This window comes from Culex quinquefasciatus, chromosome 2 (assembly GCF_015732765.1).
Source record: "Culex quinquefasciatus strain JHB chromosome 2, VPISU_Cqui_1.0_pri_paternal, whole genome shotgun sequence".
NCBI classification, from domain to species: domain Eukaryota; kingdom Metazoa; phylum Arthropoda; class Insecta; order Diptera; family Culicidae; genus Culex; species Culex quinquefasciatus.
The window spans coordinates 139,549,518-139,574,354 of record NC_051862.1 but is presented as its reverse complement, the minus strand read 5'-3'; the positions used below and the strand labels follow the sequence as shown (position 1 = coordinate 139,574,354).

The 24,837-nt window shown below is 36.5% G+C and overlaps 1 protein-coding gene across 1 annotated transcript in view; it reads right to left on the bottom strand.

The window, feature by feature from the left end:
* Positions 1 to 8,072: 8,072 nt before the first annotated feature.
* Positions 8,073 to 24,837, bottom strand: part of LOC6031821 (myosin-1) — a 32,419-nt gene continuing 15,654 nt past the window's right edge. Inside the window, exons 3-4 of the mRNA XM_038257323.1 lie at positions 13,709 to 13,776; positions 8,073 to 8,109 (exon numbers count right to left, since the gene is read on the bottom strand). The gene's annotated coding sequence lies outside the window, so the exon portion shown is untranslated. The remainder of the gene's footprint in view (positions 8,110 to 13,708; positions 13,777 to 24,837) is intronic.

The window sequence follows — 24,837 nt, the reverse complement described above, 5'->3', positions numbered from 1 at the left end:
GGAAAATTTCACATAACATATCAAAAAATTGGCGATGTCGAACCGTACGTTTCCGAGATATGATTTTTTGAAAAAAAAAACTGCGTTTTTCGACGCGCCACGCGCAAAAACGGGAAAATGACGAAATCGGCAAAAAATCAACTTTTTCCACTAAAACTGCGATAACTTTAAAATTTCAGCGATGACCTATAGATGTTATGGTACCAAAAGTTGCGTCTCTCAATTACGAAAATTTTGGTACCCAGACATGTATAGGTCATCGCTGAAATTTTAAAGTTATCGCAGTTTTAGTGGAAAAAGTTGATTTTTGCCGATTTCGTCATTTTCCCGTTTTTGCGCGTGGCGCGTCGAAAACGCAGTTTTTTTCAAAATCATATCTCGAAACGTACGGTTCGACATCGCCAATTTTTGAAATGTTATGTGAAATTTTCCGAGGAATCCGATAAAAATATTTTCAGACATAGGCTCTTTGGTCCAGACACGGTCAAAACGCCATTTTAAGTTTTCATACGACTTTTTCAATAGTTAAGCTAGATTTTTGGAACTTTTACTATTTTTCCCAAATAGCCAAACTCATCACCTTTCTTTGCGTCTAAGACAGCTAAAATCGGATGAAATGGCGCGGAGATATGATTTTAGAAAAAGTGGTTTTTGCGAAAATGACGAAAATTGCCATTTTTTGAACCACCCTAGCACGATGTAGGCCACCCTAATGGCCAAACAAAAAAATACGGGTCTAATTATTTTGGCCAAGGAACCCCCAGAAAAATTTGAGCCCGATCGGAGAACTTTTTTTTTGGTTTAGGCTCTTTTCAAATGGAATTGCTGTATATATTTTTAATATCTTGACAGATACGTATTTCGTCTACTACTTGCAGACTTCATCAGTGTTCTGTTCTCGACTGAAGGTTCATCGCTGGTGTATCCGTATTTGTAGTTACTGTAGGTACTACCTCCTCGTTCTTCTTTTGTGCCTGTATAAGTAACAGCTTAAACAGCCACGTTGAGCCGTTACCTGAATCCTTGTTGAGTAAACGTTTGTTGCCTGCCTTGAAGATTTCCAAACTTTCGGCGACAGCCAGCTTCGATGGGTTTGTGATGTGTCTTAAGATGACCGCGTCGCTAGTTGTGATGTTATGTTTTTCCTCGATGATGTGTTCGGTTACTGCTGACCTGAAATGGGGGACAAATCCTTTCCGTTTTTCCTCCTTGGCAATTTTGACATATGTGTTTATATGCTCATCCAACCTGGTTTGCAGCAATCTCTTAGTTTGTCCAATGTAGCTCATATCACAGTGGCCGCAGGATACCTCGTAGATGGGTTTGCCTAAAGTCGGTATGGGGTCTTTCGTTGAACCTAAGATGGATTCCAACTGGCTGTTTCTACTGCTGAACACTAAATCGATGCCAAATCTAGCCAGTTTTTGTCGTAATGGGCGTGTTATCCTGTAGTCGAATTCTACTGCTGCTCTTCGTAGTGGCTCTACTGATGGCGTAAGGGTTGTGAGTGAAGTTCTGTGGAGTTTTCTTTCCTTCTTATCGATGATTGCTTGGATAGTTGTTCTGCTGTAACCGTTGATTTCCGCTGTTTCAAATGTGTACTCCAATTCTTTCTGTTTTCCTGCTTCGCTGAGGAGTAAAGTTGTCATCCTATGTATGAAATAATGATATGCTGCCATTTTATGTTGGAATGAATGGTTTGACGTGGCTGGGATTGTTCTTCTGGTGTTTGTTGGCTTCCTGTAGATTTCGAAAGAAAACGAAGATGGGCAACCTGGTTCTCTTAAGATCAGGATGTCTAAGAAAGGTAACTTTCCTTCGACTTTCATTTCGTAAGTGAACTTGATGCTCCTGCGTGCACTGTTTATGGTGTCCAGTACCGTTGTTAGTGAATCCCTTTTGATGATGCAGAAGACGTCATCTACGTATCTCCACATGCAGAAGACATGCCTGGTTTATGCACTTTAGGTAGTGCTTTAATCCTTGGTAGAGTTGGGTTCGATACTCTCAACGATTTTGCAGTTTTCCCAACTGATTTCAAAAGGCCTGCACATTCTTTGATGGTGTTCTCTACTTTGTTGACCATATCGTTTAGCGTGTATCCTCGTTGTAGTGAATATTTTTCCCTGTTTCCGAGTTTCTCGAGAAGTTCCTTGTCGTATTCGTCCCGGTCCATGATTACTACCCGGTTTCCTTTGTCCGCTTTTAGGTAGTACACGGGTTTCTCCTTGAGTTCCTTTACTATTCGTACTTCGGTGTTGTCCTGTTGTTTTGTTGTTGCTTCTCGTATTAATTTGGGTACCGTCATCCTGACGCTGTTGATTTGTGCTGGAAGGAGCGGGGGAGGTTTTGTCTGTTTTTCGTCGATGCTTTTAGCATTGATAACAGTTTCGATGTCGATAACAATGTTTTCCAGGTTTGGTTTTGATGATACCGCGTACTTAAGACCTTTGTTGAGTAAAATTAACTGTTCTTCTGAAAAAGTTTCAGAAGAACGATTAACAACGAACTCTTCTAAGGGTTTAACTACTGGTTTCGTTGTAGGGGCAAGGGGTCGTGCATAAACCACGTGGTCTCCTTAGGGGGGGGGTCCGAAATCCGATCGAAAAAAACCATGAAAAGCCATGGGGGGGAGGGGGGGGGGGTCGACGGCTGACCACGTGGCCTTTAAAAAAATCTTTTCTTAAAAAAAAACAAAAAAATACGCGCTTTAAATTTACTTATATGCATACATTTTTTGTTAAACTTCAAAACCATATAATTATTGTGTTTTAAATTATTACTTATATTTCAATGTCATAATATTTTCCAATTCAATATTGAATTATATATTTCGGCAGATTCATATCAATACTTTGAGCCTGTAATTGAATGTACACTTTTTAATACTAATGTAACTACGTTTTGCAAAAGTTTAAAAGCTGTTAAAAATAAAGTGACAGTATCCAAAGTTAATATACCCTAAAAATGCGTACCAAAATGCAAACACAATTTCAGTTTTTTGTTGATGGTATCAAGTAGCTAAAAATGTGCTTGCAAATTTGCATTGAAAGTAGATGTAGTCTTCGATAGTTCTATTTTGGAACAACTTAAAAAATAAATATTGCTGACAATTTTATAAGATGTTCGTAACAAGGCAAAAAACTAAATATGTATTATAAATGAAGTGTCTAAAAATGATTCTCTGTGAAAAAAAATTTCAAAATCTCAGATCTTAGCTAATTACCGTAGCTGGTCCTATAAGTGATCGAAGAATCTTAATCGAAAGATTTCCTTTTGACACTTAAAACAAACTCAAGATATCTTGTATCTCCTCTCTCATGCAATATTTTTTAAGTACAAAGAAACTAAAAACCCCAATTTCAGGATTATCGCGCAAATTTTCAGTTTCACTACCTCATTTGCAAGTGAAACGTCTAACATTAAAAAATAATTAGTAACGAAAAAACGAACGATACATACTTTAAGATTCACCAAAAAATTTGATGATCATTTTGGTCTAAAATATATTTCTTATTTCATGGGTTACACAATTCGGATTGTTATATTACATAACATTTCATAAAATACACGATTACTATCCATCGTCAAAGTTGTAGGTATTTTTTTTAGTTTTTTTTTATGTTAATAGGGACCATCTCTTGAGCCAAAGAGAAACATGGGCAAACATTTTAGATTTTTAGAGAAAAAAAACGAGCTTCAAACAAACATTGTTTTTGTTTCTCAATTAATTTAAAGTTTAAAAAAATAGGGGCCTTTCCTGAAAATATTAGTTTTTCTTTAAGCTGAGAAAATATACTATACCCTCAACTTCATATTTGAGATAAAACCACTCAAATATATAGACACATTAAAATAATAACTAAAAAGTTTTAAAGAGTCACTTAATTTTCAAATGCCGATATCAATTTGTGAAATAAATTTCAATTCAATGCCGTCAAGATCAACATAAATAAAATTCATTAAAAAGATGGAACGGTACTTTCAACTCGCTTGAAAAATTATCTTATTTAATATTTTTTGTATTTATTTTGAGGTAATATCTCCAACCAAAAGTTGGATCAAAATCTTAAATCGTAGATAATTGCCTATTTAAACAACTGAAAAAATGTAAAATAAATTCCAAATTTTGGTTCAATCTTTTTAAAATTTATCAAAACACGTAGTCGATAGCAAAGCAATTTAAAGTAAGACTTAAACAATTTGGATGTCCATGACTAAAATAATGATTTTTAGCGCGTTGTCTACAACTTTTCCAAAGACACGAAATCGATTTTCGAGCAATTCTATACAAAATCGGTCTTTATTCTTAAATTATTATATTTTGATTTTTTTAATCCGTCTGAAACCTTTTTTGGTGCCCAAGCCATTTTGCATCATTAGTTTGTCCATAGGGGAGAGTGGGGAGACTTGATCCCCGGGACACTTGATCCCAAGCCTGTATCTCGTCAGCATGTGGGTAAAACAATTAGCTTTGTTCTAGAAAGTTGTGCGAAATTAACTATAACTCATTGTAGAAAACACAGAAAAAAATTAAAAAATGTTTAGATTGAGTTACACACATTTTTCTGAAACGAGCTGCAAAAAACTTCCAAGAGATCTTTTTTTCTTTGTTTTGATATGTATAGTAAATACTCAAAAATTATTCAAAAAAATATTTTTCATGCATGAATTGTTTGATAAACTTATCAACTCCAAAACCCTTACGCATTTGATGTTGAATTTATCGTCATACTATTTTTACAATCAATTGTTTAAAAAAGTGAGTTTAGGGAGACTTGATCCCTGCATTTTTACAGTCACTGGAATCTGCCTCAAGATTAAATAATTGGGCTGGGTTTTCATACATGGTTTCCTTTAGTATAGTTGTACATAACTTACTGCAGTTTGTACCTTTTTTCAAAATTTTGTAAACAAAAATTTCCAGCTTTTGTTAACATGCTTAATTTTGGTCGAAAAATAATATTTTAAGTTTTAAATATTTTACATACTAAACTTGTTATATTTTGAACACAAACGTACAGGTTTTATGTAAAATTGCTGTAACTTATAGAGAATTAAAAGTTTGGATGAATAAGAAACATTTTGCTTAAGATTTCTTCAGAATGTTGAAAGGGGGATCATGTTACCCCTAACATTTTTAAAATTCCCGTTTAAAATATTTTTTTAAAACGCTTGGCATGATTCGAAGAGTTTATCTGATGAAATACCCTCATTAGCCAAACATAGATGAATGTTTAAGCTTTCAACTCATGCAAAAAGTTTATAGTTTTGTGAGAAATTGACAGAGTTATGTGCGATACAAAAAAGGGGATCAAGTCTCCCCACTCTCCCCGATAGTTTTCCATACAAATTTGGCAGCAATGAAAATTAAAAAATCTGTATCTTTTGAAGAAATGTTTGGTCGATTTGGTGTCTTCGGCAAAGTTATAGTTATGGATAAGGACTACACTGAAAAAAAATGATAAATGGTAATTTACTTTGCTGATTTTTAATTTCACATTTTGTCACTAAAACATGATTTGCAAAAAACGCTTTTTTTTTTTTTATTTTGCCAATTTTTCAGAAATTTTCAGAACGGGCAAAAAATTGTTGTTTGAGCTATGAATTTTTGAATCAATACTGATTAAAAAAATCGAAATATTGACCGCAATTTTCGATGTAAAATCAAATTTGCAATCTAAAAGTACCTTAGTGAAATTTTCATAAAGTGCGTTTTCAAGTTATAGCTATTTTTAGGTAACTTTTTTTTTAAAATTAGTTGCAGTTATTAATTTAAAAAAAAATAGTGCCCAAGTTTGCCTAATTTTGAAAAAAAAAAATATTTTTGAAATGCTGAGAAAATTCTTTGCTGCTTTGTTTCTAAGATATTGCCATGCAAAGATTTTAAAACAGAAAAATGGATGTTTACTACCCAAATAACCCATAATTTTCTTATGTCGATATCTCAGCAAATAATGGTGCGATTTTCAATGTTTATAAATAAAACTTTCGTGAAATTTTCCGATCTTTTCGAAATCAATATTTTCAAAAAAAATTAAGACTAACATTTCAAAAGGTCGTAATATTGAATGTTTGTCCCGGTCTCTGATTCTTGTATGGAGAAAAAAATTAAACAGCTCGACTTTTTTGGACACACTGAATCATTGGAATCAATCATGCTAAATAAAAAAGAAAATTTGCTTTAGTTTGGATTTTTATGAATGTTTGGAATTAAATAAATATTAAGTAGAAGCTTTCATAACTAGATATTTTCCTTAAAATAAAATGAAAATATTTTTTTCCTGAAACAAAACTTTTCTATTAAATTAATTTCAATTTTAAGAAAATATTTTAAAGCGCATTTAAATTAAATCATGAATGCTCTTTATAAATCAAAATAGCTTTAATTCTTAAAGCATATTTATTCTGGATGCAATTAATTGCACTGCAATTCCATAATTTTGAATATATATGTTTTACTAAGTTGCTTGTTTTGTTGAGAGTATTTTTTACTTTCTGTACCATTTCAATAAATTGTTATACTGTTATTATTTACCTTAAACTTTGTGATATCATACTTTTTTCATACTTTTAAGTGAATTTCTGTTTTTTTTATATATTATTAAATTGGTTTTAATGGTATTACAGCACCTACACAAATTAAAATGTTTTCTGTTTGACCCAATGTCACCCCCTCTAAAGGGTGAGTTTGAGTTAATTTTAAAACGATTGGCATTTATGAACGGTGTGATTATACTAGCCATATTCTGGGAAAATGTTGGTAAATTCAGGAGCATTCCCCAACAATATTTATTTCGATATAATTTGAAATGTTTTATTGTGTTAAAATAACAACAGTAATATCGTTTTTTGACCAAAAGTCACCACCACTGACGGTACATCATTTGTGGATAAACATTTTTGAAATCTATACTTATTTTGTTTTTTTAAAGATTTTTCACCTGGGAGGAAAAGACACGTGGTCATATAGGGGGTTTGCGTGAAACCATGAAAACCATGAGGGGGGAGGGGGGGGTCAAAAATTCTCCAAAAAAAGGCCACGTGGTTTATGCACGACCCCCAATCAGTTGTCGGAATTTGTTGTCCAGTATCTTGCGTTTCCTTTCCGATTCGCACTTCTCGGCTACCTTCACTTTCGTCAAAAAGGCTTCGCTGTTTTATAAATCTTAAATGTAAGTCTACTGTTTACACTTTTGATAATAACTTAGTACAATTTCATGTCATACTCAGGCAACCAAAAAAAAGGAACAAGAAAATGACATACAGAAAGATAGCACGATCACGTCGAAGCGGATGAAAACATAAAAAATAATGAAAGCAGTGAAAATCGCCTGCATGTATGTTGCTTATGCTTTGCTCGATAACATTGAATTATAGGGGAAATTCTTCTAAATTGTACCTCAACTGTTCATCACAGCAAATTTCACTTATTGGATTTCTCATCAAATGAAAGCACTAAAACAATAATTAAAATGTAATACTAACTATATTTGTACATTTGACACGTAACGCAAAGTTAAACGCCCCAACAGTCACGTACCCCCACAACCCTATAGCACTCAGTGCTTGGTCCATCCCGGCGGAGGCTTCGGAATCGGAACCCACTCACTGACCTGCACCGGTCCCCACACGTGCTTCCACACGGCCACGTACACCTTCTTCTCCTGCCAGGACTTGACCCAGCGCGGTTTCCACACGTAACTCTTCTTCCAGAAGCCCGAAGCGTGGGGTGTCGCGACGACCACATCACGGTGCGCGTGGTGCACGTGGTCACCGTGCTCCTGGACAACGTCCTGGTGGTGCAGCTCGGTCTGCAGATGAACCGGGTGGGCGTGCGTGGTGGTGGCGTGTGTGTGGAAATCCAGCAGGTGCGGCTCATGGTGGACGTCCACGTGGTGGGCGGTCGCGGTTATTGGATGCAGGTCCACGTGATGGTGGTGAGAGGTGGTAGTTGTCACCGGGTGAAGATCCACGTGGGCGGCGGCGTGGTGCAGTTCCGCAGCGGTGTGCAGATCGTGGTGATGCAACGGATCCTGATGATGGTGCAGCTCATGGTGGTGGGTTAGGTCGTGATGCACGGTGGCGCCGTTGGAGGTTGTGGTGAAACTGAGAAAGAAATTTGTTTGCTTTGAATTAGGTTTTTTTCTACTTTTAATGTTTTATTCATTGAAATGAATTGATCAGTCTCCAACATTCTCATTTGTGCCTGACTCCCTGAAATGTTGATAAACGGATCATTACTGATGAAAATGCAACAATTATATTTAAAAAACGAGCGAAATCGCTAGCGCAGTGCAATCGAACAGACACCATCGAAAGTAAACATCCGATCAGTGCGTTTCCTCTAGCAATGAAAAAAATGAAAAAAGAAAATCGTTTCCTTCATTTCAGCTGAAATTTTGGAGCCAACCGCCAATCATAGCTCTAATGGCACACTGATGCCTCGCACTTACGTCAATTTGTCGAACATCATTTTTCGCGCACTCAAAATTTCGCCTGCGCGGGAAATCAAACAGTTCATAAAAAGCACCCCAGGTTAAGGTTATCGGTTCACCAATTAGAAACCCTGCTTTGAATTATTTTTTTTTTTTTTGAATTAAATATACTTTATTGAATCTTTCTTATAATAATTACATTTGGTTTACATAATAAGTGGTCAGCTGTAGCTCTTCAGCTTTAGTTTGCTTTTCGTGATTTAAACACTGTTCATTTTCTTAACTTTAAAAGTATATGATTTATCATTTTTGTAACACTAGGTACAATGAGGAAAAAAAAATGTTAAGAAAACATAACCTAACCTAAAACTAACTTAAACTTACCATAAACTAAACCAATCCTTGAATCAAGGGGTATTCAGATATAGCACATTTTTCCCTGAATTTCAAACATTTTTCTTGAATCTTCTGATCCAACATTTTTACTTCTGCTAATTCATGAACCTCACTTGATCTTGTCCAGCCAGGAACATTCAAAACCATTTTGAGTACCTTGTTTTGGACACGCTGGAGCTTCAATTTATGAGTTCTAGCGCAACACTCCCAAACAGGTACTGCATACTCAATAACGGGGTAAATTATTTGTTTGTAAACTGCTAGCTTATTTTTCAAAGATAGCTTTGATTTTCTGTTAATTAAAGGATACAAACACCTGATGAGAATGCTGCACTTGTTCAATATTTTATCTACATGCTGCCGAAACAAAGTTTCGAGTCAAGTATGAGACCTAAATAGACAACTTCCTTTGACCAGGGTATTGAAACATCATTCATTTTAATCAAAACATCATCCTTTGGGCAAATCGGGCCGATTTGGAAAGTGGAAAAATGATGGTTTGAGTTTTGGCTGCATTTATGCGAATTTTCCAGTCGCCAAAGTATTCGGAAAGAACGTCAAGACCCTTCTGAAGACGGCCAACTAAATATCTGGTTATTTTACCCTTATAAATAACGGCAGTGTCATCAGCAAAAAGTGACAACACACCATTACCAGGAAGAGTAGGCAAATCAGATGTAAAAATATTGTACAGAAGTGGGCCAAGAATACTTCCTTGGGAACCCCAGCATCAATGTTGAATAATCCAGAAGCAATCCCATTCAGAAAAACCTTGAACGATCTCTCCGAAAGATAGTGCTGGATAATTTTGATAAGATACATTGGAAAACCGTATAAATACAGTTTATGTATCAAACCATCATGCCAAACATTGTCAAAAGCCTTCTCAACATCCAACAAAGCCATAGCAGTTGATTTAGACTCAAGCTTGTTCTGCTTGATGATTTTAGTTACTCTCGTAAGCTGATGAGCAGTATTATGCCCCTTTCGGAAGCCAAACTGCTCATTCAAAATTATATTATTATCGTTGGTAAAATCCAAAAGCCTTGAATAGATGACCTTCTCAAAGAGTTTGGACAGACTACTCAAAAGACTAATGGGACGATAACTTGTTGGCGATGTTGGATCTTTTGAGGCTTCAAAATTGGTATGACTTTGCCCAGCTTCCAATTGGTGGGGAAGTAACCAAGTTGCAAACATTTATTGAAAATATTGGCTAGATGTTGAAAGAACTGATCACTCTGTTTTTTCAACACTAGATTAAAATGTTATCAAAGCCTGGAGCTTTCATATTTTTCATTTGTTTAACTGCAACTTTGACTTCCTCACCAGAAACATGGGAATCTGCAGGAAATTCAAAGGTAGAGTCATTGATTGTTGAAATACTATTGGCAACTGATGTTTCTTTACGGCTGGTCATGGAAGCGCCAAGATTATGTGAACTAACAAAATGAAGCCCAAGTGCATTTGCCTTTTCCTCGGATGTAATCAAAGGAGAATCCTCAACAATAAGAGGAGGAATAGGCTTTGGTTTGTTTTTAAGAACTTTTGAAAGTTTCCAAAATGGTTTTGAATAATTCCCAAGCTGGCTTACATGTTTTGAAAATTCTTGATTTCTGATATTGTCAAGTCGGTCTTGTATGATTTTGTTCAAATTGTTCACTGAAATCTTTTGTCATAGTCCCCAGTCCGTTGATATTGTCTCCTATAAACATTCCTAAGTCTAATCAAGTGTTTAGTATCTACGTCAATATCAGTTACCTTAAAATTAACAGGAACCTCCCGAACGTTGGCAGCCTCTGCTTGGTTGATAGCCTGCTGGATCACCTCCAGCGAACGATCAATATCAGCAGAAGTTTCCGGGTGTTGATCATAGTCGATGTTGCTGTCGACCACTTGCTGAAACTGCTGCCAGTCAACGTTGTGGTAATCTTTCCGGGTTGGTTGCCGCTGCGGAGTAACGGAAGCTCCAACCTCCACAACCACCGGATAGTGATCAGAACTCAACTCTTCAAACACCTCAGGATGAGCCACGTTCTCAGCCATATTGGTAATGAAGAAGTCGATGATTGAGTGATTCCCAGACCGAGCCACCCTCGTTGGACGATCCGGACTCACAACGTTGTAGTATCCGTTTTGCAGATCGTTGTGCAGAATCACTCCGTTCCGATTCCTCCTGCTGTTGCCCCAAACTTCATGCTTCGCGTTGAGGTCACCAGCGATGATGTACTTTGCGCTCCGCCGTGTCAGCTTCTGGATATCGCTCTTCAGTTTTGCTGCTGAACCATCTCTGGAATTCACCTGACGTGGGCAGTATGCAGCAATGAAGAGTACTGGGCCAACAGAAGTGGGAATTTCCACCCCAACGGCCTCGATGATGTCCAGCTTGAAGTGTGGCAGCCGGCGTGGCTTGAGATCACGATGAACAGCGACAAGCACACCTCCTCCTCCAGAGGTGGTCCTATCGAGCTGCGTCGCGATCTTGTAGTTTTGCAGATAAACTTTTTCACCGGGCTTCAGATGAGTTTCCGTGATGGCAGCTACGTCGATCTCCTTCTCGCGAAGAAAATCCACCAGCTCTAAGTTCTTCCTCCTAATGGAGCAAGCGTTCCAATTCAGCAGCTTGAGGGACCTACGATCCATACTGGATGACGAACGAGGTCAGCACTTCAATCTGCTGGGTCTTGGTTTTGCATCCACGCAGTGCAGCGGACATCTGTTTGAAAATATTGAGGAGTTCGGTTGAGGTGTAAAGATCATTACCATTTTCCTCAACTGCTGGTTCTTGGGTTGGTCTTGGCTCCTGGCTGAAGCCCGGTGGTGGCGGTCTCGGCTCCTGGCTGGAACCCGGCCGTGGATGATTCATCTCAGCTCTCTTCCTGGGATCCAACGGCAACGGTGCCAAGTTCGGGACCTGGCGTCGCGGTTGAAGAGGTGGAAAATTTTGCTCCACCAGGGCTGGAGGAGTTCTACGACGCTGAGGCTGATTCTTCGTCGATGCTTGCTGCCGAATTTTCACGAACTCAGCTCTCTTGGGGCACTTTCGGTCGGTTGACGAGTGCTCACCGTTGCAGTTGAGGCACTTCACCAGCGAATCTTGGATGCACTGGGATGTGATGTGCGCATCGGTACCACATTTGGCGCAACGACGCTTTAGGTGGCAGTTCTTACCTCCGTGCCCGAAACCCAGGCAGTTGAAGCATTGTGTGACGTCACGATGCACTGGTCGGTATCGCTCCCACGACACGATAATGTTGAAAACCGCTCGGATTGCCTTCAGCTCAGGAAGCGTCGTCGATCCCTTAGCCAAATGCAGCAGGTAGAGCTGGTCACGGTACTTGATGTCTTTGTTGCGTCGGCTCATTTTGTGCACGGCCAACACATCCAGTTTCAAAACTTTTAGCTCGGCAGCTAATTCCTCCACTGGCATGTCGTACAGACCTCTGACGACGATTTTGTACGGCTTATCCATGGCGACATCATGGGTAAAGTACTCCGCCTCGTTTTCGGTCAAGTAATCCTTGACCAGTTGATAGTGCTGCCTGGATTGCACCAGCACCTTAAATCCGTCCTGACACAGACGAATGTTGCCTTGGACTTTCCCAGACTTGATGAGTTCAACCAGCCCCGCACGAAAGTCGATCGTTGCTGCTGATTGCCTCACATAAAAGGAGGCAGTTTCTCCTTTCGCTGTTTCACTTCATTCTCCTTTGCTTCCGCTACCTGGTCCTCGTCAGGCAGTCCAGCAAACTTGTTGTTCTTCAATAGCTGCTCCTCGTGCGATGAAGAGTTCTCCTCCTCCTCATCCATCGGTACAGTACCGTCGCTCTTTTTCGTCTTTTTGCTGTTCGATGTCACTTCCAAAAGCACCTTCCTTTTGGAAATTCCCGGTTTTTGGCCATCAGTTGAGGCCTCAACCTTCCTTTTGGAAATTCCCACTTTTTTGCCTGCTTGAGCCGCAGGTAGGGCAATATTGCCGGCGTTTTGCACCGGGACGCGACGAGTCATGTTGATTCAGACAACCTTCACCAACGAATGCTCGGATAACAATGAACCCTGCTTTGTGAAAGTGAAAAGTCGTTAAATTTTATGAGGCAAGAAGAGCTGGGGAAAAAAATGTGTGCAAATCTAAAACTAGGAAATTTTAATACGCATTTTTTTGAAACCCAAATTAGAAAATTTCAATTTTTGTATTACATCATTCCACTCAACTACACTGCAAAAGCGTGTAAAAGTCCAAGTTTATTATTTCTCCACCCACGCTAATCACAGCTGCTCGTTAATCGATTTGAGTTGGCCAGTTCGCCGGTTGGATCGGCGCAGGAGAATGTTTACATTTTTGAATGCTAGACTAACGTTTCAGAAGGACTTAAAGGATAAACATATATTTTTTTAGCTTTCAACTTCAGGTAAATTGAACATTTACTATTTATGGAAAATTTTCAGCGGAAATCAAATATCATTCCAAACTTAAAACTCTAAGGTAGTTAAGCACCGGTCATCACTGCATAAAACCTGAATCGCACCAGAATCCAACACTGATGTTTTGGCAGATGTTTGTCCGTTCGACTTTTGAACCTACCATCAGAAGCGCGTCAAACAATTTTGGGAAAACGACTACGTTTTCCAAGATTGTTTGGATTTTAGAATCGTGTGATGACCAGCACAGCAAACAGTAGCAGTCTTGAAAGGTCAAACCTTTAGGACGGTTGAGAGTGAAGGGAAGGGAGTTTTGCACTGAAGTTATGGGATTACGATGGAACAAAATTTGTTATGTAGGGGGGAAAATGTTTGCAACTGCAAACGACCACTCAATTAGATTATGGTGGGTTATTGGAAATATCCTAATTGAATAAGTAATAACTACGTCTTACCTTTCAAGCTCGGTCGTTCCTACGATACTGGATAGTGATAAAGCTAATACTAATGTTGGTAAAAGCATCTGAAATTTTAAAAAAGTAAAGAAGGAAACTTTAATAGATAAAAACAAATTATTCTAAAGCAAGTTGTTAATTCTAATGGTTCAAATGGTCTTTCTAAACTTTATTTTTGTGATGATAATTTAATTTAATTTAATGTCAGTAAAAGCTTGAGTTTCATCAAAATATGAAAGATGTTGGCTTCCTTAACATGCTTTAGTGGATATCCTGACAATAAATAACATTTTAATTTTCGGATATAAATGCTATGGAATCATCTAAAGCAACCATGCGCACCCCCTTACTTTTGCTAGCCCCACAGATTTATGTGGATGCGCATGGTTGCTCAAGATGAAATAGTTAGTTAACTAACATTTTCATGATTTTTTTTAAAATAAAATTAACGGTGCACATCAACCAAGACTTTAGCACCGAGATTTCTGTATTTCAGTATTTTTTTAACTGCGATAATTTTTAATGCAATTTTTGTACCGTAAAAAAATATTTACAACAAAATTTGACTGATTCTCCAGTCAGATTTTCGGGTCCGTAAGTTTGACAATTTTTGAATAAGAAGACAACAACTTCCTTGGTTGCTGCTTTTCAATTTTAAAATTTAAGCAAAATATACTTCCAAAAATGTCAATTTCATTCTTATTTTCTTTTAAGTTTTACACTTTACCAAATTTTAAGTTTCTTGGGAAAGAAATCTCTTTTTTGGTTAAGGCTACCAACTGTACGGATTTTTTCCTTACCATGCATAAGGAATTTTAAACGCTCTTCTAATCTAATCTAATCTAATCAGATCCTAACGCAGCCAATCTTTCGAAGGGATCCTGGAGAGTGCCTTAGGTTAGATGACGCCTAGCACTCTTCTTGTCATTTATTAACATTTGTAGTGCGCCATTGCATCGGAATGCATTGAAACATCACAAGCGTTAAAGCGGCCAGGCCTACTGCGTAAAGCCGTATCGCAGAGATGACTCGTAATTGGGTTGAGTTTGAGCACTGAGTGTTCGAACAACAACACAATTCTGAATCGTCAGGAGGAAGAAGCGTGGGGACACACCACCATACGCTCCGAGATTTTGGTTGTATTCGTTGGGAGCACCATGCTAAGAAGGTTTGGTACTCCGGGACCCTCTGGGATGGGACATTGTATTTCCACGAATGCCCTGGACACTATTTGCCGTGGTTATAGCGCCACAACTCGCTCTCTGTAACAGTATTCCTAATTCCAGTCCACGCTCACCAAGTCGTCATGGCGTAGTGGTTAGCATTTTTGCTTACCAATCCAAAGGACGGGGGATCGAACCCCGCCTCGAGCGACTTTGATTTTTCGTTCATATTCATCATTTCAGATTTCTATGTTCTTAACTTTCTCGTTGGGAGCAGATGGGCATCGAACCCAGAACCATTCGCTTATAAAGCGAACACCGTAACCAGTCAGCCACGGCCGCTCCTCAACATAAGGAATTTTAAACGCTCTTCGCAGATTTTTAACAGGCCGGAATTATTGTAGGGAATTTCACGCATAATACGATATTTATGGAATTTTAGCAATTTTTGAACATTGAATCGCTTTTTTGACTTGTTCAAAGTTGTTGTTGTTTTCTCAATTCAAACTTGATTATTTATTTAAATTTTTTTTCTTGCATATGTAAATAGGACCTTATAAAAAACACTCTATAATTGTTCTTTTAAACATTCCTTACTTAATATACTTATCCATTAAAAGATCCAAAGGCTTTCTAAAACTTGTGAAAACCTTTGAACATTTGAACTAACAAATCTAGAATTTTTTGAAAGGTCCTATAAACTGTCGAGTTTCACATGTTATAAGACATTTTCAATAAAAAAAACTCTGGGAAAGTGTTCGTGAAAACACTGAAAACATTCGTATAAGCAAACTTGACATTTTGTAAACTTTTAAACGTTTAAAAAAATAAAGACCATAATGATTTGATTCAAATCACGGTTTATTTTATGAATACTTTTAAACGTGCAAGTCATAAGCACTCTGATAGCATTTTGTGAAATTTGTTAGCTGTAAAAACGACACAGTTCTATATTTGTAATTCTCAAATTTATTTCATTTAATTTATCTAACTACAGTCGACTCTCTGGCTGTCGATCTTCTCGATATCAATAATTCTCCATCTATCGATGAATTCTTCAGTCCCTTCAATCTGCATACTTCAATTATCTTCATTCTTCGATATTTTCTCTTGCTTGAAGGATCTCTTCCTCGACGGTCCCTTGGATTCTGTTTGCTTTAAAAATCTCTTCCGGTTGTCAATAATTTCACTTTCTTTGAAGCTTTGAAGGGTGTTTGACATTAGTTTGTTTTTAATTGATGGACTTTGCCATGATTCTCTCCCATAGCTGGGTATCAAGAAAAAAAATCAATCGAGTCTTCATTTTGCATCGTTCTGTAAACTGATGATTCTCTTCATCGACGGTCCCTTGGATATTGACAACCAGAGAGTCAACTGTAATTCCTTAACAGTTTTTGTTATACAGTAGTTGTTCGGTAACTGGGCGTTGTTTAACTGGGCGCTCGATAACCTAGTTAAAAAAAAAAACAGACAAAAGTCAAAAAACCAAGACAATGACCGAGGGGTTAATGGATGCAAAAATCGTATTCAATAAATAAAAAAAACTTTTTTCAAACTTTTCTTTAATTTCAAGTTACAATTAAAGAAATATGAAAAGTAAGCATTGTAATTAAATTTGAGAAACTTTTATTGTTATATTTCATATGGAAAATATTATGCATCGGTGGTCCCCTCGTTATTTTTTGTTCAGCCCAGTTAACGAGCAGCATTCAGTGACTGGGCTACGTTCTCAGCCCAGTTACCGAACAACTACTGTACCATGGTGTCATATCGGCAAAATGTACGGTTTTTGTGCTCAAAAAGAGTTGGTAGCCTTATTTTTAGTTATACAATTTAGATCTGACTATTTTTAGCTGGAATTTTTTTTACTCTATTGCAAAGTTAAGTTAGTAATAATTTCAACGAATTTTGAAACATAAATTTTCAGAATATAATCTGTTTAAATCACTTTTTTCAATTTCATTAGGCAAAACAATGTAGAAATTAGTATTTCGCTGAATAATGAAAATTATGTTACTTCAGTGTTTTATTGTAAAATAAGATTGATTTTTTCCAAATCGTTACAACCTGGATGGAAGAAAACAAAACCTTTTTGCCTTCCTCACCTCAATGAGGAAAGGCTATAAAATCACTCGAAAAATAAACTTCTTTATTCGACCTCGTAGACCCTTCACGTAAACCTATCGACTCAGAATCAAATTCTGAACAAATGTCTGTGCGTGTGTCTGGATGTGAGTCCGTGCACCGAAAAATATGCACACGATTATCTCCGGACTGGCTTAACCGATTTGGACCGTTTTGGTCTCATTCGATCCGTCTTGGGGTCCCACAAGACCCTAGTTAATATTGTGAAGTTTAGAAAAGTACTTTAAAAGTTATGCTAAAAAACGTTTTTAGCTAAACTTCGGAAAATTGTAAAAAAGGTGATTTTTGTAAGAAAACTCGTCATGCTACATATTGTTAGAAAGGTTTTTGAACGACCTTTCCAACGCGTTCAAAACATTGAAAATCTGACCACCCCATCAAAAGTTATGAGCACTTAAGTGTCATTTATACACTTTTTTGAAGCCGGATCTCAAATATTTTGAAGAAAATGTTGTCCGGATCTATAATGCGACCCATCGTTGGATAGGTAATCAAAAGACCTTTCCAACGAGCCTAAGAGATTGAAGATCTGACAACCCTATCTAAAGTTATGAGTACTTTAGTGTTTTTGATACATTTTTTTAGGCCAGATCTCAGATATTTTGATAAAAATTAATGTGTTATTTAGTGTATTCACTTTATGAATGCGAGGAAGGTACCAACTACCTAAAGGTGGATTAAGTAACGTTTTTCTTTATATAATTAGAACAGAATACAATCATACAGTATGTGAAAAAAGTATTTACACCCCTTGGGCACTATGCACATTTTGTGATGAAACATGTAAAAAAATTAAAGTTCGACAGAAACCTAGTACTACGTTTTGTTCAGAAACTCATGCCAAACATTTTGCTAGGGGAACAGCATCTAATTCCAGTGTGCCTCTAATGTTGGCAGGTCAGACCTTTGACATTGAATTAAAGCTATTTAAAAGCGTTTTCAACTGAAATCGAGTGATAAATAGTTGAATAAGAAGTGAGCAAGCATGTTTCTATCAAAAGTTTTGCAAAATTAGTTGTTTAAATAGTGAAAATCAGCAAATTGGATGGACTTAGGAGCGAGAGCTTAACCTGCCAAAGATACGAGAATTTCCCCTACAAAAAGCTCATGAAAAGATGATTTCTATAAAAACGTAGGTTTTAAAGAAAACCTAGATGTATGGGTATCAAAAGATCGGAAATTTTATGCCCTTTCCGATTCCACATAGGTTGACTTGTGAATCGTGGACCGGTTCGGATGCCGGCGGATTTTCATACGACGTAATTCCGGGTTGGTACGAAATTCCAACGAAAAATCTATTCTAGCGATACAAAGACCCCCAAAACGGTGTTATACCCACTCCAGAATGTTTAAATAGCAACTTTATGGTAATATATTGAAATTTAGTTGAATTAAAAGTTTGCAAAATTAACTTTAGATAAGTTTTATATAGAATTTCCAGAGTTATATAAACTTTTATACTAAGTAGTTAGTAAACTTTATATTCAATCCAAATTACTTTTTTAATCAGTCAAGGATGCCTATTTGGAGTTGGGAGACTGGATTTATGGTGATTTGTCAACAAATAACATTATTTATGTTAATTTTTCGAAAGGTGTACAAACATTTTTGCACCTTTTTTATTTTCGTAATAGTATTTCTTATATAACTTTTTATAGAAATCATCTTTTCATGAGCTTTTTGTAGCAAAATGTTTGGCATGAGTTTCTGAACAAAACGGAGTACTAGGTTCCTGTCAAACTTTAAATTTTTTACATGTTTCATCACAAAATGTGCATAGTGCCCAAGGGGTGTAAATACTTTTTTTGCATACTGTAGCTTTACTTTATCTCTGCTAAGCAACAGTGAGAGATACAAAACTATCCTTACACTTACAAACTATTAAAATTTGGAATACTATTGGAAAATCAATAGAAATGTCTTTTTTTCAATAGAATATTTCAACAAATTTAACTTGAAAATATTGATTCAAAATCCATGTTTCATTATATCTAAAATAAATATTACTACACCGAAAACTGGGCAGCGCTCGATCGAGAGAAAAATAGCCTCGAGTCGAGAGAAAAGTGGTACCATTCACGGACACAAAAAACACAGCTCGAGATGGGCGAGAGAATTATTCTCTCGAAGCTCATCAGCAAAACCAGTTCATCTGTCAAAACAAAAAAAAACCAAAAGTGCCGACAACGGAAATCGAATCAGAGACCTTTTTTTTGTTTTATTTTTAGTATTTTAATTTGCATTTATCTTGTTTAGTTTATGTTTGCTTTTGGTAGTATTAGGCCTATTCTATCACCTTTTATAATTACATTTGGCCTATCTCATTTTTTCACGTTTTTACAGCCACTTTTTCAATTTTTTGCATGTTTTTCACATTTTCTGCTATAGAATGGCACCATCACCATTTAAATTGCAAAAAATGCTTAGAGGCATAGTCTGGGACAATACAAAAATTACTGCAAACTTCTTTTTACTGAAAATATAGGTAATGTTAGTAAAAAACACAGCCAAAGTTGACCCCTAAAAAAATTACATTTTTTAAAACATTGGCAAAGTCACATAAAACAAGTTAAACTTCTAACACTGATTTTTTTTTAAATTTTAAGAGTTCTTCTTTACAATGCTTTTTAAAGATCAAAAAAGGTTGGAAAATTGATTTTTGGCGATTTTTTAGATCGAAGCCCGTCTAAAGGCGGGGTTAGGTTGTAGAGGGTTAGGCTAATTGTTTCAACTGAATCATTGATTGAATGCATCAATGTTAAGAACAAGTTAACTTGCTCTTAATTCTAGCACAACTTTTAAAACACATGCATTTTTTTACCACAAAACGAACGATATTTTTTAATCCAGTCCATACAGTTTTAATAATAAGAGTCCTTTAATCACTAATTTTCCGACACTTTTTCACGATCCCAGTTGATGTAAACTTCTGCTCGTTGCACTTACTTTTCACTTTTCTTTGGTAAACTCCCCAGCAACTATAAACCCAATTCACCCCGATATGTGTCACCTTTGTAATCCTTTCGCAAACTGGTGGTCAGTTTTGGCAAACTAAACTCCTTTATACACAAAGAACAACTCCGAACGCACCACCCCTACATTTACGAGACTGGGGGGACTTGACTTCCGAAATATGTAATTGGAATCGTTCGCGCCAAATCAAACACGATCTGCATCGAGAAAGAGGCGCAAAAACTAAGTCACAAGTACAAGTACACCACACGGAGGGGGCAGTCCGTGCACAACAATGCACTAGGTTGGGTACGCTGGTCATACTAACTAACTAACCACCATCGTCAGCGGATTAAAACATGCTGTTACCTCTTTCTTGCCCGGTGATAAGCATAATCCTCATTGGATATTCCTGGCAAGTATGTGGTGTGACCGAATACTTTGGAGCAGATGATTTAACGGGAAGTATTTTGTTTAGATTTCAATGATTGTTTGCTTTTCTAGAACTAATCAAACATGTTTATACAACTAAGAAAATGTAAACACAAAACTTGTCATTCAAAAATAGATAAAAAAAACAAAGTTTTCATTCAAGTTGAACCGATAAAATATTCAACCTGTGTCCCCGGATGGCCGGACGAATCAACCGAACCGATTAATGCAGGCCAGCACATGCCAAAGGTGCCGCGCCACCCCCCACCCAATAAAACGTATGTCTTTTGCTTCACCTTTGGTTCGCTAAAGACAGTCAAGTGTGGTGTTAAACCCGCTATCGAAAGGGAAATGATCGATGATGGACGGGACGCACAAAAGTACAGAAACCGTAGACTTGGGTGAAGTAAAATTTAAATTTTGCACCAATGTGGGTCACTGCACTCGACTAGACATGTATAATAACTAGATTCGAGGCCTGATATGAATTATTATTGAGTTATTAGCGTTGTAATTTGGTTATTACGTATTGTTTAACGACCGATTATGAGTTTCGTGGTCTTGATCTACTTTTGAAAGGCAATTAACCTTAACCGATTATTACATGTACATGTATGTATTGAAAAATGATCTGCATAAAAAAATGTTTCCGGAGATCCTGAGATATTCCATAAAAACTGAAAAAAAAACTCCGTGCATTGTTGTCACTTTTCATATGAGAGGAGTTTCAATCTTGACAAGCTATCTTTACACAGCCTGAAAACTCTTGTAAGTGCGACAATTGGCCAGAGGGATTTTAGGTCAGAACGCGTTTGACACACGTACATGCCCGACTACCGTAAATATTTGTAATTATAACTCGGCAACCAAATTCAACCAAACTTTAGGACAATGCACAGAATGATCAACCACACAAAACGTGTTTGTTATTGTTTAAATGGCGTGCTCTATTTTTCGTTTATTCAAGGTCAATCAATAAAACGCGTTTTTCACGGAACGTCAAAAAGCGACGTGTGGCAAGTTAGCACGACAGCGCACTATGGGCCATCTCCATACAAACAGGCGGCCAAATTATTTTTTTGCTTTTTAAATGATTTTTTGATACAAATTTAGGTAATTGTATGGTATTGAAATGATATACGTCGATTTTTATGACTTTTCATGTTTTTCAATAGTTGATTGTTTATAATAAATAGCCTTATAATACATTTGCAAGTGAAACAGAATTGCATATATATTATATTGCAAGTTTATATTATTAAATTATGGATAAGCTCCCACCCCACTTTAAGGACACAACCCCTCCCTCCTCTTTCTTTCACCCCTCCCCCCCCCTCTCCTCCTCCCCACCAACAAGTTTTTGTTAAGCGTAATAAATTCATTTTAAGTCAAACATTTATTATTTCCTGTTGTGTGTTTCTTTTTGTGAGTCCATGCCGTATAACTTGAGACCACCCCCCTTTCCCACCCTTATGGGCATAAATTGCGAATATTTTAATTATTAAATCAAATAACAGAAAAATTAATTTTATCCACAATATTAATTATGAAGTAAAACGATACAATACAAACCATATTCTTAAAATTCATTTGAATATAGAGTTTGTGACAGCTTCAGGATATGTTAAAGGTACTTTTATGATGTTTTGTACTAACCAACATAGAACTTAAATGTGGATCAGTTTCATGGATTGATCGCAGAAATTCATCATGCTAAGTCAACATTTTGCTGAATACTTTTTTCGGTATCAAACTGAGATTCTCCAGTTTCGCTTGAGAAACTTCGGTACGAATACCTTATTTTGACTAAGGTACTCAATTTTAAATGTAGGCAACAGAAAATTCCAATAAAGTCATTTCGAACTTCTTGAAACCATATTTAGCATCGGTTAGCAAAAAAAAGTACTCGATTAACCAACACAAAAAAAAAGTTTTGTCAAAAAAATGCTTCAGTTATTTGATGAAAACTTCAGTTTTTTATTTAGAAACAACATTTTATCTATTAATAGTTTCAAAGCTTATCTCATTACCTTTCCAACGATGTATAATTGTCATAGTGAAATATTTAAAATGGCTAAGCTATGTTAAAATTAAACAATCAGCCTTTTTTACGAAAAACGCTAGTTTTTTACTCCATGTTTTGTCTTTCAGCTTGCGTATCTCCATAATGAACAAACTTAGAGCTTTGAAAATTTGGATTTCTTTTAGTTAGAATGTTTACTTTCGAGAAAAAAATACCAAAAAATATTTGGAGAAGGTCACTATTTTGAAACTTGGCCACCCAATGTACCATAGTGCAGCGTCGATTTCAGCTATTTTACTGAATTACTGAATGCGACTAAATGGAGCCTAACATTTCAAAAGGGCACAAAACTTTTGTAAACAATAGTGCCGCAAACTGGGGTCAATCGGGACACATGGGGCGAATTGGGGCAGCAGTTTTAACCATTTTGGAGCACATTTTTTTGATTTTTCTGGTTGGTTTCGGTTAGAACATACTGACCAACAAAATGTGTACATCCATCTACAAATTTAAAAGCTTTAACTTGAAGACTTCCATCATTGCCATGATTTTTTGTTCAAAGATATAAATTTTGCGTCGCAATCAATATTTTGACAAAATTCCTTCTACAAGTTGTTCAGAATAGTGCCCTACACATGCTGATTCCTTTTGGTATCGTCAGTGGGGGTGACATTGGGTCTGGGGGTGAGATTGGATCAAAGTGATTTTTTACGGATTTTACCATTTCTCAGATTCTTCTCAATGAAACTGAATTCTGTTAAAAAAAATTGTGTAGGGAACATCTTAAGATGACTTTGCTGAAAAAATCTCGTTCCTAGAACAAATCCTGTTATTTTGGCAGCTGTCTAAAGTTGGGGTACGTTTTTGACCAAAAATGACCTCTCGAAAAATCATTTTTCTTATATTTTTGTTAGAATTGCTCGAAAACTACCCAAATGTTTGAAAATCTCCACTTCAAACATTAAAGCGAGTCAATACGATTCCCTCGAACAAGAAACGCTGTTGGATGACTTGTTTTTACCATATCGTTGTATTTCAGCATCATTTTAGTTTCATTTGACCCAATGTCATCCCCTCTAAGGGGTGAGATTGGGTCAATTTTCAAACTATTGGCATTTAAGGTAGTATTCATCAAAATCCACCATATTTTGGGAAAATGTTAGTAAACTATCTAAGAACAAATCTACGTTGAAAGATTTTCGATTTTCGAATTGTTTTTGTTATTAAGAAATTCCAAAAGGTGAATCGTTTTTTGGCCCATAGTCACCCCCACTGACGGTAACGATTATCCCATTCCTTGCAAAGTTATGGAAATCGTGATTAATCAATGATTGCCAACTAGGACCTCAATGATTGTACCACAACATTATATAAATTTTGAAACACATTTGATTTAGACCAAAAATTCTTTCAGTGGCTTCAAGAAGGCAACAACCGGCATATGCTGATTCATTTTGGTGCAGAAATTCGTTAAATTGATTTCAATACAGAGAATTGTAGAGTGATGATCAATTTTCTTCGAAAATGATCAACGGCTTCACCTTAAGTGCTCTAAAAATTGCTGTCCCTATTCAGACTTTAGTCCCGATTCGCCCCAGATTACGGTGTATCCCTTTCACTCGAATGATAGTTTGCATAAGGTGTAAGAGGGATACACTCTTGTTTACAAAAGTTTTGTGCCTTAATGAAATGGCAAGCACGAAATAATTGTCACTTTAGCTGACATTCATTGCCGAACATGGTCTCATTCTAATTCAACAAAGGTTAGAGAAATATAAAGGCAAAGATCTTACTCATAACATAATCAGAATCGGACAAAATAGTTGATTGAAAAACGATTTTTCTAGGGGTGGTTTAGTTTAAAATGTGAACTGGGAAATAAATGTCTCAATAACGGCATTGGAAACATTTTCAATTGCAAATTTTGGTGACGAAAAAATCTTTAGCAAATGATCTGTCAAACTGATAGAAGAAAATTGTTGAAATTTTCAGCAAAGCAAAAAAAAAATACATTTATTTTACTGAAATTTCAGTATCATCCTGTGAGCAATTCTCTCAGGGCCAAACATTTAATATTATTGCTGTTCCAGCATGCCAAAGGCCAAACATTCAATATTACGCCCTTTTAAAATGTTAGTCTTGGTTGAAAAATTTTGAAAATATTTTTTTCGAAAAGACTGAAAAATTTCACGACTGTTTCATATTTTAACACTGAAAATCTGACCATTAGTTGCTGAGATATCGACATTGGAAAATGGTGTGTTGTTTGGGTGGGACTAAGAAAACATCAATTTACCTTTGCATGGCAATATCTCAGCAACTAAGAGTCGTATCAACAAAATTCAAAAATGCAAAATATAGAGAATTTTCTCAGCTTTTCAAACATATTTTTTTCAAGAGTGGGCAAACATGTG